The 18,979-nt window shown below is 35.8% G+C and overlaps 1 pseudogene; it reads right to left on the reverse strand.

The window, feature by feature from the left end:
* Positions 1-6,729: 6,729 nt before the first annotated feature.
* Positions 6,730-7,488, reverse strand: LOC124229126 (olfactory receptor 4C11-like; annotated as a pseudogene).
* Positions 7,489-18,979: the final 11,491 nt, after the last annotated feature.

Consider the following 18,979-nt stretch of genomic DNA (forward strand, 5'->3'; position numbering starts at 1 on the left):
GAGGGCACATCGTATTGAGTAATCAGAGAAGGATTCTATTAGTAGGCATATTTCTGCTGATTTTGAATTCTGTTGAGATATCCTTAGGAAAAGTGATAAAATATATTAATCACTAAGTTTAATAATGATGAGCACCAATTATTGACAAGAATGATCAGAAGGAAACAGCCATAAAAGAATTAAGGGGATGAAAATTCTAAAGAAAGAAATCTATATTGCAGGAACCACCATTGCATTTTCAAGGAAACGTAAAAGATCAGAGTGAATGGAGCATAAGAGTCCAGGAGGAGAGTTGCAAGAAGCGAATTAGAGATGTGCACCACAGATCGTGCAGTGCTCATACATCTAACACTCCCCAAGTCCCCAAAAAGCATAAATATTGTTGTTATCTCTTAAAAATGACCCAAAGTCAAAAGTTCTTTCAGAATGCAGATGGACTCTAACTTTTGTGCTACAGAGGACTCAGGCAACATGGTGTGAAAAGCTTTAGCAGTCAGTTTCTATCTGTCCTTTAATTTTCAATTATAGAAGAAACTTTTCTTTTCTTCTGGGGAAGATTCACCCTGAGCTAAGATCTATTGCCAATCTCCCTTTATTTTTTGTCTATGGGCTGCCACCACAGCATGGCCACTGATGAGTGGTGTAAGCCTGCAGCCAGGAACTGAACCCAGGCCGCCAAAGTAGGGTGCATTGAACTTAACCACTAGGCCACCGAGGCTGGCCCTACAATAACTTTTAAAAATATTTCAGAGTAAAATACTCCTCTTAGCCCTACATTTCTTTATTTTTCCCCCATCCATCAATACAGAAGAAAAAAATCCATAATAGTGTGATTACTTGGGTCCTTGGGAAAACCTTAGGATGATCTTTATTTAATTATAATCATATTTCTAAATACTGGGAAAGACCTTGGAGTGAGGTCCTTGACTTTATATTTGTGTAATATGTGATGTTTAATAACTTGATAAAGGTCAATAAAAGAAGTAGTGTAATGCTAGCTTTAGTTTTGTCTTTTGTATCCTATAGATGAGTTTTTTATGTGACTGTCATTGCATAATTTAGTCATCTGCCTGTTTGTTCACATCTTTTTATAGGTGATTAAATTAGTTTTCATAAAATGGGTGCCTCTATTTCTCATTATATGCATTTTAGCAAGTAAGGCCTGGAAATTTTTTTATATACTCTGGTTTCTGATACAAACTTTGGTTCACTGATTTCTGTTACTAGGACTTTCTGTTGATAAAATTACATTGTTTTATAAGAAGGTAATTTGATAATGTCTAAGATACCAAAATGGGATTTGATAAAATTTCATTTGGATTATAATTAAAATGCAGCAAATTAAAATTAAATTCTTTAACTTGATGAAATGGTATGTTCCAGAAATCTAAAGAATATTTCACAGTTAATTGTAAATTAACTGAATTAAATGAACTGAATTGGAATTGGAAATTAACTGAATTGAAAATTAAATTCAGGGATTAGACAAGGCTATTTTTTATAACGCTATTATTACATATTTTACTGAATGTCTAATGCAGAGTTTGCAATCTCAGATGCCTACATTGGCCAGAAAGATAAAACAAATGAGACAAGCAAAATTGTGCAGAGACATTTAAGACATTTGTCACCTCTGGAGAGGGAGCAGATCTTGCCCACATCATCAACTGCCATGACTCAGCTCTGGTCTGGTGTTGCCTTATAGGGAATTTATGCCTAAATTTGCCACAAACCCAGGTTTCAAGAGAAATCAGGCATACATATTTCATACCAACTTTAATGATTTCAATATAATAATATATAATATAATAACAATTTGGGATCAAACAAATCAACAAAATTTTGAGTGAATTTGGTCTATGGGCTGTCAGTTTGGAAACTCTGTGTTAATCCATGAAATAATAGTAAAATCGATAAGATAGTCAAAACTGAAAATGAAGTAACACAATTCATTATTGGCTGACATGTTCATCCACTTACAAAACCAAGATGATCAACTGACAGATTTTAATATTTGTTAAAAGAATTTAGTCAAAAATCAGCATAATGATACTTTCAAATATAGTTACAATAAACAGCTATAAAATGAAATGTCTGCTTCATAATAACAATAAGACTATAAAGAACATAAAAATGTGTACATTCTTTATGAGGAATGCTAAACATCTTCACAAGACACACATCTTAATAAGGAGTTACAAAATTCATCATGGGAAGATACCATATTTTAAAGTTCTTAATTTTTCCCAATTAATTAACAAATTGAGTGAAATCTCAATTGAAATCTTGAGAAATTTTTTTCATGGAAACTGATAAAATGATTCAAAAGTTCACGTGGTTGAATATACATATGTGAATAGTCAAATATTTGTTCAAGGTGGGGGAGAAGAAGAAGAGCCAAGGCCAAGTACATTATAACATCATAGTAATTTTAAAAATAAGATATACCCACAGAATATACAAATAAGTATTGAGCATAGAATTCAACTATATATATTTGGTAATTTAATGTATGATGAAGTTGGAAGTTTTTGTCAATATAGAAATAAGCAATATTAAGATAAATGACTATCAATTTGAAAAAAAGTTAGAACCTATCTCTCAAAGTCAATGGAAAACATTTCTGACAGAGTTTTGTGTGTATATGATACATTAAAAATAAAGAGGGAAAGGTTGCTGAATAAACTAAAAATATTTTAAAAATTCAATTACAGTGAAAGTGGGGACAAGGGAGATGGTGATGGAAGTAGAATTGATGTTAAAGTTGATTATGTACTCATTTGTAATGTTTTCCTTTTTTTAAGTAAGAGAAGTGCGTTAGTTCTCACTTCTACAAATAATAATTAACATTTTTTAAATAATATAAAAACAAATGGGATAGATATTTTTAAGAAAACACAGTGCTTAAAATTTCTGGACATATGAAGAAATTGGACTTTCCTATTGCTCTAAGTAACTAAAACCTGGACAAAATATGTAAAACAATGTTTTCAATATTGGACAACAAGCAATATAATAGTGGGATGCTTAGGGAAAGGAAACAAATTTGGTGAGCTCTAGGATAACCACAGGCTTCTGCTAGAGAGCATTCCAGGCTATGGTGCATTGAGGGAGAATGCCAGCAAGGCGCCACAGTTCTCACTGAGATGAAGATGCAGAGATCAGAGTTCAGGGTGACTGAAGAGGCTATAACCTGTGAAGCAGAGCACTGGAGCAGAAGGAGCTATGCAGAGAAAAGAAAAAAACAACAGAAGTCTTCAAAGAGTTCTGTGCAATCTAAGCCAGTTGCTCAATTCTAAGAATACTAAGTTGCATCTGTGTGGTGAAACACCACAAGACAGAGAAAAGAACTGAAAAAAAAAAACCAAGTTCTCATTCACCTTAAGTATTCCTTGCAATTTGGGCCTCTGCTTCACACAGTAACTCAGGGACAGACTGACAAAATTTCAACAAAATTTTGTTTCTTGACCACTTCTCATCAGATGATTCTCACCTCTCCAGAGGCTCTCTATACCCTGTCAGCCTTGGACTCCACAGGCACAATCTTCTGGTCCACCGAACTTTCTGCTTGTACCCCTATGGCCCCATTTAGGGACAGCTCTACGACCTTGTACAGCTGGAAGTAATTACTGAAGATTGACTATCGTCCATATCCCCAAAAGCTTTTGGGGCCAAATGGGTTCAGGGGGGTGTTATGATGAGGATCAAGGCTGCCACAGGGAGAGAAGTCCAAGGTGACCTGCCCTACATACCGATCTATATCATCCTCCGGGAAGCGTAGGATGTTCTGATTTAATCCGATCTTATTCTTATCTAAAGTTATAGAACCCCCAATAACCAGATCCCACCTGCACTGATACCATTTAATTACTTTTTACACCATCTTTCCTTTGTCTTGTAAAGAAATAACTCACATACCTATGCCTTATAAATTTAGCCCTGCCCTCAACACTCTGCAGCTCTTACTGACCATGGGTCCTGCCCCCATGCTACTCCATGCTATTCTCTGAATAAAAGAATACTACTGCCGGAAAAAAAAAATGTGTCCACCAATTATGGAACCTAGAATGTAATTAATAAACAACTTGTTGAAAGAAATACAAAGAAGGAAGAAAGGAAGAAAGAAAGAATGGGAGGGAAGGAAGGGAGGAAGGAAGGAAGCAAGGAAGGAAGGAAGGAAGGAAGGAAGGAAGGAAGGAGGGAGGGAGGGAACCACAAATGAAATCAGACTGGAAATTATTCTGAGTAACAATAACTAATGCCCCTGACTGAGAAAGGATTGTGATGTTGCATGAAATCAGCAGAAGATATCTGTGTGAATGACATGAACACCTCTAATTTTGAGATATGGAAAAAAGGAAGGTGATCAGCTCATGGACCCTTCCAGCAGGAATCCCTTTCTCTGATGTAGCCAGAAGCAGTGTTAACAGTAGTTCTGAGAGACTACATTCAACTGAATGTAATGGTAGCAAAATGTATCCTTGATGGAGAGTTAATTTCAATGACATGGCATAAAATTGCATCAATAAGAATTAATTCTGCCTGAAGGAGAAATCCAAAGCTTCCACGCTTGTGTAGATGTAAGCCCCACATCTAAGGAAGCACCATTTATATCAAGGTCTCCTAGACTTATATATTTATCATAGTAGGGTTTTGACAGATAGCAGGGAATGAGCATAAATGAGTGAGTGCATTATGACGATTTTCTGCTACCTGGAAGTAAAGTGTCTTGAGGATGAAGCACACATTTCCAATTTGTACAAAGTCATCTTATAGACAGGAGGTAGCCATGGGAACATCTGCTGCCACGGATACTTCAGAAAGCAGTTGTGAAAATGGGTAAAGCAGAGTGATCAAAACCAGGTAGAGATGCCTTGAGTTTGTTTTTGCCTGTTGTGAAGTCAATACTTTTTTTGTAATAAACCAACTCTTTTGCCACTCTCAACCACAAATTTAATTCCTGTCTCCATCCATGCTCCAAAGGTAAGCTATGGCCAAGTCTTGGAAAATCAGAGAATCTTGTTTTTTTGACTACATTGATGGTTTCAGGGAGGGGTACCTGACCCATAGAAACTGCAATCTTAGTATGTACTTTTACTGGAATTGCTGTGTAAAAAACCCTTTCTCTCCTGATGGAGTTATTAAGTATGCATTTTTATACTGCAGGCCAGCCAAGAGGCCCAGGGTACACATAGGACAAAAGATACACTTATTATTCCTTAACCAGGTTCTATTTATTCAAACACTTTCTAGTTTCTGATCTGATCCTCTCCTTCTGACTCACTGGGTGGAGAAAGGAGGAGGATGAGAGACCTCCGCAGTATTCTGCAGAACTCTATGACTGGTTGTCATTTTCTAGGGTCTTACACAGCCCCTTAGTTGTCCAGCTATTTGAAGTGACTGGTGCCAAAATTACTTCAACACTAACTCTCCCTATTGTCTATTGACACCCTAGTGATGATTCTCTTTAGGATCCTAGAAGTTCTTTTTCTGTAGAAGAAGCCTCACACCTGAATGTGGAGATGGAGAAACTAAAAAATGGATCCCTCACCATAGAAATCACAAAAGGATTTTAGAAGAACTGTTGTAGATCTTTCATGAAGTGACTTTGTCATTTCATTTATTTCCCTGATCCAAACATTGATTTTCAGACTTCCTTTCCTTTCTCCCATTCCTATGCTTGGGGGGATACCTCCTCCCCTTTCCTCATTAATCATTCATATAGTCAGTCTCACCCTATTCCCTTTGTAGTTTTTCCTGTTTACAAATAAGGTTTAATTCTACAAAATTTTCTCCATAAAATCTATCTTTTATGTGACTGAAAATAAATGTCTTTAAATTAACGTATCATCCTTTTCTAAATGAAAATAAATTATCTTGAAGTCTAGTGCTAATATAAACTATTTATGAATTAACACCTCTTATGTAACAAGATGTTATAACTGAAATTTTGACTAGCTGCAATAGATGGAAAATTACAAAGTGGGTCCAAATCATGTATACCTATCTCTAAGCCAAATGAAATGGTGAAGATAAGTCTCTCACAACTAGATACAGGATATAAATCTGGTCAAAGGGGCAGAGTGATTTGTGAGAACACCCTGGGGAAATTACTGTGGAGATACACCTCCCCCTTACCCCAAACTTAAGATGTGTTTTTGTCTGTGAATTTGTGTAACAGAGGGGGATTTCAGAGTCTTCTTCTGAGAATGTAGCATACAACCCTCCATATTGTTGGGCCCAAGAGACTGAGATCATAAAAGTCTAGACAGGACGATAGACTGGCTGACTTACTGATGGAGTCAGGTGAGGGTGGCCAGTTGACATCAGCCCACATTAACAGTGTTTCTGCATTAATAGTACTCCTGAGGGGCAGCAATGCATAGATGATTCCCCATGGACAGCCATATAAGAGCCATAAGATGATTTCCTAGGGACTGGTCCCATAGGGTCATTTGGCAGGGTACAGAATTTTTAAGATAATTACTGGCTTTCTAAGGCCTAAGTAAAGACTTCCTGGTGATCATATGGATAGACAAATCCTCTTACATCAAGGACACTAGAATGAGAGAGCATAAAAAAGCCCCAAACGGAAGGGGAATAAAAAGCTTTCAATATCTGCCAGGCCCAGAGACAGTAAGACAAATTGTTAAGATACGAGGTCAAGAAAGACTTATCTGTCCCCTGATAGCTTCTCCCACTGTCTCAAATTGAGCCCATGTCTAAAATCTAAGGGAACATGTGGACATGTGTATTGAATAAAAATGGACCAAAATATTTGACAACCACAATAAAGTGGGAGGTGCAGGTGGAAAGAGCTTTTTACTTTCCTTCTGCACTGTGGTTTCTCAGAGAGAACAAGATGACAACATAGGACATGAGCAGAATTATGAAACTCACCATGCATATGGTCCCACTATTAGAAACAATTAGAAAATTTATCATATAAGTGTCCATGCAGGCAAGTTTCAACAAGGGCTGCAAGTCACAGAAATAGTGATCAGTCACATTAGGGCCACAGGAGGCCAATCTCAAAGCCAGGAAAATCTGTGCTGAAGGGTAGATACAAGATCCCACTCAGGCCAGAATCGCCAACACAACAAGACTTGCCGGCTCATGATGGTTGTGTATTGCAAGGGCTGACAAATGGCTACATAACGATCAAAGGACATAAGGATGAGCACAAAGACTTCCGTGAAGCCAAAGAAATGGAGGGCAAAGACTTGAGTCATGCACTCATTGAAGGAAATGGTCTTCTTCTGAGAAAGGGCATCCACAATCAATCTGGGGGCTGTGGTTATAGAGAAGCAGGCATCAGCAAGGACTCCCAAGAGTCCTACATGTTTTAATAGTCACTATAATGAGAAAGTTCCCCAACAGTGTCACAAGGTAAAGAATTAAGAAAACCCCGATTATTGCTTTCTGCTTTCCTATATCCTCTGTCGATCCAAACAAAATGAATTCAGTCACACTGCTATTCATCACCATACTACTGCTCTAGGTAAGATGAAGTTAGCAAAGTTTTAATCTTTGTCAGAGAGGAGAGAAGACGTGACATTTTAGGAATATCAATAGGCTGAACTCTGAATTCCTTGTTTCTGCACCATCCTGTTACTTCCAACTGCCTTTAATCATCTATGAAGTTTTGTAAATCTACAGATGTCCAAGCCCCTCCTAGATCTATCTGTTAATTCAGAAACACATTACATTGGACCAAAGCTTTTGCTTAAATGAAAAATTAATGTCCCTTAAAATTTTTTGATTCCTGCCAGGATTGAGAACTGCAGAACTTGTACCATTTGGGCAAGCAATTTAACTGCTTTGAAATTTTAGCCTTCTTTCAAAAAGTGGAGTCCAAATACTTGCACTATCTTATTCTGAGTTTTCCTAACAACTTCAAAAAAGATTTTATACCCACACATATGCACACACATTCACAGGTATGTTTCATGTATTATGCATCACATCTGTGTGCTTTGAAATCTGAACAACAATATTTCAATATAATTAAGCATAATGTTAGAGAATTCCTCCTGAAGAAAATGTTCTCACTTTGGTTCACTCATCTTTGTTCCCATTAACCCCGAACCCTTCAGGGTCTTGAATGAAATACGCTTTACTTTGACAACCCTTTACCTATGCCTCATAATATAGCTTATGTGATTGAAATCGTCGTGTACTATCATTTGTGTTCTGATTTTGACTTAAGAATTGTTATAGTAGTTCTTCCCAAGTTCTTATACTTTTCATTGTTTAATTATCAATTTAATAATAATATAATATATAAATTTTATAGGAAGCATTTATTTAACCATTTGTCCATTGAGATATTTACATTGCTTCAATTTTCACTCTCATAAATAATAATTCTACAAAAAACTTTAGAATAATTGCTGACGTACAATATTACTGCCCCAAAGGCTAGAAATTATCAATCTTTTTAATAAGTAATAAAACGTTTTTCAGCATTTTGTACTCTCTTATTAACTGTATTTTTATTATAGTAGAAAAGCTTGGAAAAGCAAGTTGTCCTCCTGGTTGAAGACCATGAAACCCAGGCTATGAAGTTTAAAGATATTTTTATTGGTAAAATTCAAAATTTGGAGGCATATAAAACATGATAGCAGCTTGTATTAAGACTTGTGCAGTACTTAACAAGAATCACTCAAAGTCGTTTAATAAAATTGTCATTTTTTCTTTTTACTAAATTTAGTCTAATTGGACTTTGAGGTCATCTGTAATGAAGTGCCTACCTCCTTTAAGATGTCAGCATTCTACTAAAGACATTTGTCTTTCTATGCCCTACATTTAGAAACAGTAGAAAGCATACAACTTGATTCTCTATGGCCCCAACAAAATAAAGATGGGGTCTGCAGGCATCCCAAATATGATTCACCAGAGGCTTCAGACTTGTTACTTGCTTTCTTAGGAAACTCTCAGTTAGTCTTGTGGAGAATAGAGAAATTAAATATCTCTTTTAACTTTAACAGGATAATTTTTTGTTACTCTTGTTGTTTTTAAACTTTAATTTATTAGCACACTTTTAGGTTTACAGCAAAACTGAGAAAAGTACAGAGATTTCCCATACAGCCCCTGCCCTCACACATGCGTACTCTCTCATTATCAATATTCCTCACCAGAATGGTGCATTTGTTATAATTCATGAATCTACATAGATGCATAGTAATCACCCAAAGTCCATAATTTATCTCAGGGTTAACTCTTAGTGGTGTACATTCTAAGGGGTTGGATAAATGTGTAATGATATATATCAATGATTATAATATCATACAGAATATTTTCACTGCCCTAAAAACAGGATCATTGTTATACACTCAAAACATAGAACATAATAATTCCTTCCACACAGTATTTAATATCCATTTAATGCTAAACATAATGTCTTACACAATTTAATGAAAGAAAAATAATACTTTGAATGAGATACTTATGTGAGTTTTCATTGTAAGAATTATTGCCTTGTACGTACCACAAAATTGGGCTGATACTTCACAAATATAAGTATTATAAATTGCCAATCCTAGAATTCTTTAAGTGGATCCTCCCAGGCTAATTTTTGTTCATAAACAGAAAGAAGAAACACAATTTCAGATATTCTCTATTCTCCTCACTTTTTGTGTCCTCTCCCTCTTTTTTAGCTCCTTGCTATCCATTGAAAAATAAAAGTGGACAATTTGAAATTATGATGAATCACAAATACAATAAAATGGTTACAAATGATTTTCAAATGCAATGACTGAAATACTCACGTGGCCTTCTCTAACTCTGTGCCTTCATCTTGCTTTCCACTTTTTCTTCCCAGTGCTTCTGTTTATGCTCCAACCAAGCCTGACACTGCTGTCCCTCATAAATACACTCCAACCATCTCATTCTCTGAATTTTCCATATTTCTTAGTGGTAAATGACTTTCCTCTGATATTCATTGCTACCTGTGTACAGAGTATCCAGTTCAAATTGCATCTCCTTAGCAAGGCCTTCTATGTTTTCCCAGTCAAATAACTTTCTTGCTAATGACCTTCCACTGCTAAAGTGTGTGTGTGTGTGCTTATGGAATTATGCGATCCCTAATTATAGCCTTCTCTCATTTTTGTTTAATATCTTTTGTTCATTTGGTTTTACAATATCTCATAAAGCCAGTTCCTATTATTTTATTTTATGCACTTTGGGCTAAGCTGGGAGGAAAATTTTAGTAAAGAGTAATCAGAAAGGAACCGGAACCAGAACCTGAATCCAAACCTTCATGCTCCATGGCCATCTCTCTCTCCAGAACTCCACCCTACACTGCCATGCAAAGCTTAGTCTCCAAACATCTGGGGCAGAGCAAGTATAAAGCCAAGAAACCAAAACAGGTAAAGAATAGGACCACTGACAGGTTCAGTATATGTCCTGACTATTAAATGGATGCAAACTTCAGGATGGGTCAAACAAAGAGATGAGCATTTTATATGTGTATTTGAAAAGTAACGGTGAGGAGAAGATAGAGAGGTTAGGGAATGATGGAAAGTATCAGAGCCAAGAGAAAAATGTGATGTGGGAAAAAGCCAGAGAAATAAGAATCAAGGGATGAGATAGGAAAACCCACAATGTGAGGGTGAGCAAAGAGCCTTGATAGGGATCAAGAGTAGTTTGTCCTCGGATTTCACTAGGTTTTACTTCTCTCTCTTCTACTCCTCATATTATCCTTTACACTAATCCCAGAAAGAGAGTGTAATTTTGGCTGTTAACAGGGGTGACAGTGGGTCCTAGATAGCCAATATTAGAAGAATCAATATCATAGAATCATAATATCATCCCTATGCATTCCTATCCTTCTCCTGACCCTAAGCTTTGCAATTAAGAAATTTGCAGGTATGGTATACTATACCTCTACCCATTCAATATACCAGTTTTTAAAATAAGAATTGGGGCTGAGACATTGCTGCATCAAATAGAGGCCAATAAAGGGCAGGGACTCTGAAACATCAGAATCATCTCATTTCTGTGAGAAATATGTTCCTGGAACTTAAGATTTCTTAGGAGACAGAACTGGATGATGGCAGCTGCCCTAAAACTCAGTCCCAGAGGGAGGGAAGAGAAAGAAAATAGTTCAGTGGGGCTTGAAAACTTACCTTTCTTCTTGTGAAAAAAAGATAATGTCCAATAGAGACCTCATAGTTTTTGCTCTTTCAATTCTGATTTACTCTGAAGATGAATCATATGCAGTATGTTGCAACATGTAAATTGTACTTCAAGCAGATCCATTCTGCATTCCCTTGCAAGATTTATAGGGAGAGAAGATAGTTCACAGATAGACAATCCTTCCAAAAAGCCTAAGTTAACCTCTACAAAAGAGTCATAATACCAGTAGAAACTTTCTTACGTCTACTCTTAGAGTGCTCTAGAATAAAAAAAAGAAATATTCCCACTCTTTTGTGATGGAAATATCTCCAAAACTAGCTCTATTACCCCAAAACATTCCTTGGCAGAGCATGGGAGTTAGATATTTCTTCTTCCTCCATCAGATATTTATAGGAATTTCATAGAATTTCACCAAAGTCCAGCATCTGGAGTGATGAGGGTTCTATTCTTCCCACCAACCCTGAAGGATTTGCTTACTGAGCTGCTTGGATCAGTTAACTTAGGATCACAGCAAACCATGGGGCCAATTAATCCCGGATAAGACTGTCAACAGGCAGATTCTGTCTTCAGATCCCTTGTCCTCTCTTTAGCAGTCTTAAGGGACACTTCCCATTTCAGTTACCAAGTGCACCCTATGCTCCACTATGCACCCTGCCCTAAGAAAAAAGCATACCTTCAAAATCACATTGAGGTATAGACTCCTAAAATTTTCCAAGGACTTTAAATTGAATCTTTTCTAATGGCAGGCAAAGCTCTGAGCCCAGGTAAAATTTCCAATAGATGTGACGTAATTAAATTCTAGCTTAGTCACTTATGTGTCTGTGATTTTAGGTAAATTTCTTCTCCTAGTTTCCTCCTTTAGAAAATGTTACTGTTAAATATAATAATAATGATAAATCCTAATGACACTAATAGTATATATTATCATATAAATAATTACAATGAAAACTACTAATTAAAATTTCTATAATTTCTAAAATATTTTGAAGGCAGTAGCTAAAGAATGGGAGAAGAGAGAAAATGGAAAGGAAAAAGTTTTGAAACATTTTTATTTCTAAATCAGCTTCTTAAGGTATGATTTGCATACAACAAAATACACCTTTTTAAAATGTACAGTAGATGCCTTTTGACAAATGTATACACCCATGATACTACCACCACTTGATAGAAGTTTATCAACTTTATTCTTCTATTCAAATACCAGATTTAGGCTCTATCTGTATTATCTTCATATTTATATTCTATTTATTTGCCTTCTGCTCTTTTTATTTGGTTTTATTATGTGACTCCTTCTGAAGAAATGAGAGAGAATCTGTTCCATGCCTCTCCCCTAGCTTCTGGTGGTTTGCTGGCAATCTTTGGAGTACCATGGCTTGTAGATGAATCACCACACTCTGCTTTCATCTTCACATGTCATTCTCCCTGTGTGCATGTCTATCTTTGTGTCCAAATATCCCCTTTTTTATAAGAACGTGTTGTATTGAATTAGGGCTCACCCTAATGGTCTCATCTTAACTTGATCATCTGCAAAGACCTTATTTCCAAATAAATTCACATTCACAGCCACTGGGAGTTAAGACTTCAAGATCTTTTGGGGGGATAAAATTCAACCCATAACACACCCTGTACAGCCTCTAGAATTGAAGACATGTCCTAAGGGAAAAATACTGTATGATTGAGGCTCTCCAAATTTCCTCCAAAAGCTCTCCTTGTCTTTTCGCCCTCATCCAAGTCCCAGAAGTAACGCTCAACTGGTGTAAATCCCAAACTCTCAGGCTCCTGTCTATGCCCAGAATGAACAAATGCTTCCAGGGTAAAAGCAATCACAGAATTCAATTCACTTTATTGAAGGGCTTGTCTCTCTCGAGCCTTATTCCTTTCCATTTTTGTTACCTCAGCAGGTCTCCAATACCTCATACAGGTGATTTTTCTATAGTATCTGGCTTTTCTAGTTTTTCATGACAAGAAAATTTTTGGCCACAAGTTATTGCATATAATCCAGGAGCATAAGCCTATTTATGTATTTTTGTTATTATTCATTAATTCAATAAAAAGAGATGATGTCCAATAGAGAGTTCATAGTTTTCACTCTTTAAATTCTGATTTACTTTGAAGATAAATCATGTGCAATGTGTTTACAGCATGTAGACTGTACTTCAGATAAACCCATTCTACTTTCAAAGACTGATATGAAGGTCCCAGTTCACAAACTGTCTTATATGTACCGTAAACTCTTACTAAATACTATTTATTGATTTGATGGCTTTAATTTTGTTATTTCTGGACTTTTGACAGTTTATGACATCAGAAGTTGAATTCAAAGAAGACCCTCAAGGACTCCAAGGCCAATGAGCAACGAAGTGCTGGCATCCACAGAGTTCATTGAGCTCACTGTTTTCTCACAGACCCTAGAGTTTGAGCATGTCTTTCTTGGATCCATTTTCTGCTCTCTTTGCATTCGAGCTCTCTGACTTTATTGTGCATACCTTTATTTTGTTTGTTGAAGCTTCTTAGTAGGTCACACTTGTGTCTGTAAGGGGAGAAACCCATGATTGTCTGGGTTTTGGGCAGCAGGAAAATTACTAGGATTCCCATAGATTATTTGTTTCAGGGAATCTAAAGACAGAGATGGGTTCCACCTGGTCAAACTCTCTTTCTCCTCCTCCCTTAAAGACACCTGCCTCTTATATGTATACCCACTGTGGACCAGGATCTTTTGTCTTTCCGGAAAAGTTGGTGAACTTTTGGATAAGTTGGAATTGTAGTGGCCTCTTTGGGGAAACTTTGACTTGGATAAGATAGTCCACATTAAAGGGCACTCTTGAAAATTAGATCTCAAACCTCTTGGAGACAATGGAGTGCATTCTTTGATTGGTATGGAGAAGCTCCTAAAAGACAAAATGAATCCAAAAATAGCTTCTTTAAAAGAATCCTTATAGTGCACAAATAAAAAGTCTTAAAAACTTGGGCCATCTGAGCAGGTAATATTAACTTAGTCTATCTGCAAGAAACACAATTTGGATCCAGCTATTCTTTTGAGTATTGTATTGTTATACCTGAGACATGGTTAAAATTTTAAAATAAAAGTTATAAGATCTCTGTTTCTGTCTATCCATATGTTTATATATATCTATATATTTAGTATACTTTATATATGTGGTTTTAAAGATAATTCTATTTAATTGGCCTAAAGAAAAATAAATGCTTATATAAATTAAGTATTCCTAAAACTCTCAGAAATATATAATCAAACTCAGTTGGTTTTCAATTTCACATGATAAGGATAATCTTTAATACATAAAAGCTAGCTTAAGCATTTTAGTTTAATAAAAACAAACATGCCCTCAGTATTGTCAATATTAAATGTAATGAAAACATATAACTTTATTTACCTGAATACACTACTTAAATTAGCTCATGCTATCTCTGTTACAAAATTATCAGAAAGAAAAATAACTTAAGATGATAGATGTTTGATGTCTAAGAATAATTTTAAAAATAATTATTGTAAATAGATGCAAATACAAAAAGGCTTATAATAAGTTAGACCAAATAATGGATAGTCATTGAATATCTAGATTATTTCCAAATAAAATAATGTACTAAGATATTGATTACTAAAGATAAGTTTAAATTTATTGACTTTTGTCTTCTTAATTTTTTGTAGAGAGACAAAAGGTCTTTGGGTCTAATAATAAATATGTCTTTCATCATATTAAAAATAGTACCATGAGAAACATATATCTCTAAAAAGTACAAGTTTTTATAATTATTTATTTATAGGTTTGCTAATCTATTACAGAATACTAATATATGATAGATAGTTCGTAATTGCCTGCTCCCTAGTTTTCACCAGAAAGTAAAGATCACTAAAAGCTAAAATTTATAATCAATATGTAAAAGTAGAACTACTAGAAAAGTCCTTAGGTAGGAAACATAAGCATATGGAAGGAAGACCCAAGAAAGCAAGAAATTATTCACATAGAGTTTGAAAGTGTAGGAGATTCTGCTTGTTATTTTCCTGAGATCCAGAAGATCTAATGAAAGAGGATTTGGGAAGGGATGACAGTTATGATGAAAATGGGAGTTTATAGTGCTGCAGGCCATTTGAAATGCAAATTTTTAAGTCATCGTTAAAAAAAAATTGCCAGCCCTTAGTTTAAGAAACATTCATTCAATCTCTTCAAATCCTGGGAATTCTAAACTCTTGGACTATTTATTGGGTTTTTTGAAATGGCATAATACACAAGAATATGAGCTGTGAAGACAGAGTTTTTCTTTTTTCATTACTACATAAAATAGTACTTGGCAATAATAGGAAGTCAATAAATATTTCTCAAGCTAAATTTAATTTTGAATAAACAATGTTTTGGTGGATGTTCTAGGTGCCAGGTGCCTGGGGCAGAGGCTGCTAGTTGTCCACTAAAACCCATTCTCCCTTATTCTGTAGTAACAGAGGGGCTCCTGTGTTCATGGCCACCTGAGCACATCTGACATTCTCCAGTTCTCTTTGCATCTAGATGCAGCTCTGTGACTAAGTTCTTCTCAATGGGATGTGAGGAGAAGAGGTATGTTAATCTCCAGACTGAAGTCTAAAACATTGGATTGTACTACTAAAATTTATTTTCCCTTCTTGACACCTGAAACCAAACTGATGGGGTCACAACTGTAGGTGACAGTGCTCTATGGCAATGTTCTGAAACTATAATGTACATATGAAACTTCTAGGGTTAAATTCAAATTATGAAACATTAAGTGTAGGATGGAACCTAGGATTCTGCATTTCTAACAAGCTCCCAGGTGATGCCAGTGATGCTAATATTTGCATCACATTTTGAAAATGAAGACCCTAGGGGATGACCAAGTAGCAGCTTGGAAGGAACCTGGGCTCCTGAAAAAAGAGGAGGAAATGAACTTGCCCTGCCAAACTGGACCATTAACATAGAATTTTTATATCAAAAATAGTAAATGTCTATACTTTAAACCATTCTAACATTTGGCCTGTCTTTTATAGAAATCTAGCCTTAGTCAAAGAAATTACAGAACTGAAAATATTGATGAGACCAGTCTCCTCTTTATGATAATACTGTACCCCTGGGAGAATAACTGGATTTCTAGGATTGTATGTCACATGCAAAGATGAAATTCCTTACCAAACATTTTGAATATTTTTACATTAAGCATACAGATTTACATCGGCAACCAAAATCTATAACATCTGAGTTTGAAGTTCATCAAACTAGATATTTAGGAAGAAAAGTTCAGAAATTGACTGCCAGGGTTGCATCTCCTTTTCTTGTTGTTCTTGCAGCTTTACTGATATATTATGGAAGTACAATATTGTGTACGTTTAAGTTATAGAATGTGGTTATTTGATACATGTATATATCATGAAATATTTGCCACAATAAGATTAGTTGACACATCCTTCCCCTCACTCTGGGACATCTATGGATAGGGGTCTCATCTTTAGACTTAAAGGAAACACTGAATTCTGTTAATGCCCAGAGATGAGAAGCCTCTCATAGACTGGCTTATTTTGACCAAATAAAAAGGCACCCATGATATAAACCACAATGTGAGTTTAATTATTTGCTCAGGTTCATGTCTGCTCACTTCTCAGCCTTCAATCATATTGTAGCAGTGTTTAGAGCCACCATAACATTAATCACACTCTGGTATTGAGATTATATGTTTACAATTGTATATAAGCTGGTCATCAGATGACCCAGAGTATACTTACATGTATTTTGAAATTATCACTCAAATGGAAACATGAAGTAAAACATTCTTATAAAAACCAACAGGTCCTAGTATTACAATCTTCAGTTTAGACTCATCAAATTCTAAGCACTCAATAACAACAACTACCATAAAGATTTAATGAGCTTCCTTTATGATCACAGCACTCAACCACTGGCTTGGTATATATTTCTGACCAAATGGAAAAAAATCTATATCTTCTTGGATCTCATGTTCTAGTGGGAACAGACAAGAAACCATTAATATAAGTTAAATACTGTGTTAGAAAATGACAAATGCTATTAAGTTGAAAGAAATAGAGTAAGATTAAGGGATCTGGAGTACTAACGGGAATGCTGTATTAAATATGGCATAAGGGAGGCCTCATTGAAGGGAGATTATAATAATGCCACAAGGAGATGAAGCTGTTCACCAAGCACCTTACTGGAAGAGGATTTTAAGTAAAGAAAACAGCTGAAGCAAATGCCATAAAGTGACACACTGTCTGATCATTTCACAGCTCACATATAACCTACTAGGAAAAAAAGGAATTGCAAGGAAGCTAGTGTTGCTGGAACCAAGGGATCAAGTGTGTAAGTACCAGAAGGGGCCAAAGAGGCAACAGAAGTTCAAATCATTGTGAGGATTTTTCACTCTTTGAGCAAAATGAAGACATTGCACAGTTTTAAGCAGAGAAGTGTCCTGATTTGACTCTAGTTTTAAAAGGATCCTCTGGCTGCTGTGCTGAAAATGGACTTAGCAGAACAAGAGTAGAAGTAGGGAGAATTCTTAGAGTTTATGGCTGTGATCTAAATGAGAGATAGTGGCAGCCAAGACCAGGATGGTAGGAGAATTAGTGGGAAAATATATCATATTCTGCATGTATTTTGAAGACAACTTTTTTTCTAATAGGTTATATATGAGCTGTGAAATGATCAAACTTTGACTACATGTTTTTGGCCTGGGACTCTGGAAGGATGGCATTTCCTGAGCAAGATTACCGGCAGAGTATGTTTAGGACAAGAACAATTAGTCATTAAATATGAAAATACCATTAGCTATATAAGGGAAGATGTCAAGCAAGTCATTGAATATATAATTCTGTTCTGAGGTGGAGATATAAATATGAGTCATCAGCTTAGAGACAGTATGTAACCCCGTAAGAATTCTTGATTTTATTTTAGAGTTTTAATATAAGATCTGAAATGAAACTTTTCCTCTGAGCTTTGGTGTCCTAAACACATGCATTTTCAGAGATCTCTCAGTGAATCACAGTTGATGGAAAAAAGAAAGAAGATTTCTAATCATTAGTGACTTTCCACAAACACTTCTGCCCAGAGGAGACTCCAAAAATTCAAGACGAAAGGCTTTCTACACTCCATAATCTTATCGTCATTACTACTGTTCCTTTCTCCCTTTCTTCTCTTCTGCTTATATAATATTAATAAATAGCAATTAATACCAATGCTGAATTTGTGGCAAAGCTGGCAAGGAAAGCATCTTCTGGATGCCCTATGTTACAAACCAGAAAATTTCCACCTCATGATTTACAGGACTTGTCCTTTGAGATATTTTCTAGTAAAGAATATGAGATTTAAATAAGTCTTCCAAACATTTATCATCAGAGTTTGAAAGTCCATCAGTAGCATTATCCCTGAGGAGGAATGCTCATGCCAAACCTCCCAAGGTGGCATTTATGGGTTCATCTGATACACTTTATGGTCTCAGATTTGGAGAAGAATAGTCCTGATTACATTTATTCTCAAAGATAAATTCATTGTTCACTTCTTCATGGACTGACTCCTCCAGTCCATACTCATTAGTTGACACTACTTGAACCAGAATGTAAATTTAATGAGATAAATGAAAAATATAAATCAAAACACCAGGTGGTTATCCTAGTCACTGGTCAGTAACTTTCTCTCCAAGGAGGACCATTTCTATAGAAAGTCCAATGACCATACCTTTGCTTGATGAAGGTAGAATTCAAGAAGTCATAGCCTGAAACATTTCTCCTAACCCAGAAGTGTACCTGCCAGGCAACTGACCGGCTGTATACACTAGTCAGTGAAACACTTCCCTGCAGTTCGACTGTACA

Source organism: Equus quagga, chromosome 17 (assembly GCF_021613505.1).
Source record: "Equus quagga isolate Etosha38 chromosome 17, UCLA_HA_Equagga_1.0, whole genome shotgun sequence".
Classification (NCBI taxonomy): Eukaryota; Metazoa; Chordata; class Mammalia; order Perissodactyla; family Equidae; genus Equus; species Equus quagga.